The following is a 3,274-nucleotide window of genomic DNA, read 5'->3' on the forward strand; positions in this document are numbered from 1 at the left end:
TGGGATTGCTTTGAGTTTCTCTCCATTTTGTCTGTTGACTTGTTGAATATTACTTTTATTATATTTAGGTATGTTCCTTGTATCCCTGCTCTTTCCAAGACATTTATAATGAGGGGATATTGTATTTTGTCAAAGGCATTTTCAGCTTTTTTTCTTTCAGTTTATTTATAAGGTGGATTTCATTGATAGATTTTCATATGTTGAACCATCCCTCAATCTCTGAGATGAAGCCGACTTGATCATGGTGGATGATTTTTTTGATGTGTTCTTGGATTTGGTTTGCCAGTATTTTATTGATTAATTTTTCATCTATGTTTATGACTGAGATTGGTCAATTCTTGAATATTTGTGTGGTTTTGTTACCGGGGTAACTGTAGCCTAATCAAAAGAGTCTAGCAACGTTTCTTTTGTTCCTTTAATGTAGAAGACTTTGAGGTGTATAGGCATTACCTCTTCTTTGAAGTTCTGGTAGAATTCTGCACTGAAACCATCGAGCCTTGGGCTTTTTAAGTTGGGAGGTTTTTGATAACAGCTTCTTTGCAGGTTATATTCTCCACCTTATCTTGATTTAGTTTTGGTATGTGATACCTATCTAGAAAAGTATTCTTTTCTTTTACATTTTCCAATTATGTTGAGTACAGGTTTTTGTACTGTGACCTAATGATTCTCTGGATTTCCTCAGTGTTGTTATGTCTCCCGTTCATTTCTGATTTTATTGATTTTGATATTTTCTCTCTGTCTTTTGGTTAGTTTGGATAAAAGTTTGTCCAGTTTGTTGATTTTCTTTTCTGATTATATTAATTTTGATTTTTCATTTCTGATTTTTTTCACTTCTGATTTTATTAATTTTGATATTTTCTCTCTCTGTCTTTAGGTTAATTTGGATAAAAGTTTGTCTAGTTGGTTGATTTTCTCAAAGAACAAACTCTTTGTCTTATTGATTCTTTGTATTGTTTTCTTTGTTTCTATTTCATTGATTTCAGCTCTCAATTTGATTATTTCCTGCCCTTTAGTTTTTCTGGGTAAGTTTGCTTCCTTTTGCTCTAGAGTGAGCTATCATTTTCAAACAGGACAGAGGAATGCTGGTGAAAATATAAGGGGAAAGATATACTACACACTGCACACAGTTTATAAATGAATGAAATCATTGTTCAAATTAGTATCTACCAAAATATAGAATGAGTTTAGAAGTCTAATTCAACATACCACAGAAACACATACTCATCATGATGATTGCAGCTTTATTCACTATAGCCAATTTTGGAACCAGCCATGATGTTCATCCTGAGATGGAAAAAAACGAAAAGCAAAATATGATCTATATAAATAATAAATTTTATCAAATACAAAGAAGAATGAATTTACAACATTTGCACGAAAATGGATGAGAAAGATCATGGCAGTAAGAGAATTAAGCCTGACTCAGAAATACAAGTATCATATTTTCTTTTCTATACATATTATACAAATTTATAAATATGTAAATATGAAATTGGAATATCTGTGTTGTGAAAACAGAATGAAGGGTTCTATTGAGAAGGAATGCAATCAATAAGGGGGTAGCTAGTAGTAAGCATTTGTGGGTGAATAAGAACAAAACACAAAACACCTTGATGTGTATGTATAAAAATGTCACAGTGAAATCCATTGCATTGTATGCTAATTTTAAAATATAAGCATATAAGAAAAGCTGTAGACTAAAAAGCCCAGCTGAACTGTGAAGAAAAGGGTCTCTCGTGGGAAAGGAAAAAGCTATTCAGCTTACAGTTGTATGCAGTAAGTCTGGGGCTTATAGTGCTGTATATTGCCTGAAGCTAAAGTTTTATATTGAGCTCTAAAGAAAAATTATTCATTTCTTCTCATGGAATGACATTATTTGGAAGAATTAGAGACCAAATTGGAAAAATGTAACAGGGACTTGTATCTAGGGTATCTGTGATCATGCTATATGTAGAGAAAATGAGATCATGGAACTCTTCACCTCATTAGTATGCTAATTAATCAGCAATTATTTCCCTGAATCCTGTGGCCAAATACTTAATTTTAGATTTTCAGGGTCACTGGGTGGTCCAAACCTAGGGAAACATTAATCACAGAGAGGAAACCATGAACAGCTTTTCTAGACTTATGTAGTATGAAGACTCCACTTCTAAATGTGAAATGAGTATGGTAGCTGTGGTGGTTTGGATAGGTGTGGTCCCCATGGACTCAAGTGTTTAAATTCATGACCTATAGGGAGTAGCACTATTAGGAGGTGTGGCCTTGTTGGAAGAACTATGTCACTGTGGAGGAGGACTTTGATGTCTCTTATATGCTCTAGTCATGCCCAGTGTAGAACACAGTTTACTTTTGGTTACCTGCAGATCAAGATATAGAACTCTTAGCTGCCTCTCCAGTACCATGTCTACCTGCATGATACCTTACTTCCCATGATGATGATAAAGGACTAAATCTCTAAAACTGTAAGCCAGACAGAATTAAATGTTTTCTTTAATAAAAGTTGGTGCGATCATTGTGTATCTTCACAACAATAGAAACCCTAACACAACAGCGCATGGTGTGAAACATTACCTCTCAAGCATGATATCATCACCATCAAAAGGGAGCATGGCTATGGTGACTTCCAGAATACTGGACATGGCTCATAGTGATAGCAGCAATACAGATGACAGCTAAGTCTATGGTGCTGTTAATGACGCTCTTTATGTTCTCTCATGGAGCAAGCAGGTGAAGAGTCTTGAGATTATCAACTAACGATCCAGTCAAAACTAACTCCTGCTTCTTGGGCATTCTAGCCTAGATAGCAGATGGACAGCACTGAGACTCGTGGTGATGTTGCACTTGTCTGTTAGTCCCCACATTCTTGTAAGTAGTCCCAGTGAAGTCAATGAATCATCACACTGAACTTTGGTGAAAGGCTTCCTTTAGTCTGTAGATATCCTTTCTATGTGAGAACAATAGACATTTCTTTATGTTTCCCTTGGCATGCAAATAACAGGAATTACAAAGTGGAGGAGTCAGGCTAGCCCAAGATTAAGAATAAGAAATAAAAGTAGTAAAAAAGGATGGCTGTTATTTCTGGTTTACCAGAGAGACTTAACCATTTTCATATGTGAAGTGCAGTTATGCCACAGACTAGAAGATCATAGCACAGAAGGATTAACGAACTCAAAGGAGTTCTCAAAGCTAAGGCTTTGCCCTTGATCTTAAATCCAAGTCAGTTGGTTTGCAAATGTCTCTGCATTTAGCTCCTGTAAGACATGATTTTAATGTA

The sequence above is a fragment of the Microtus ochrogaster genome, unplaced genomic scaffold, assembly GCF_000317375.1.
Source record: "Microtus ochrogaster isolate Prairie Vole_2 unplaced genomic scaffold, MicOch1.0 UNK84, whole genome shotgun sequence".
NCBI classification, from domain to species: Eukaryota; Metazoa; Chordata; class Mammalia; order Rodentia; family Cricetidae; genus Microtus; species Microtus ochrogaster.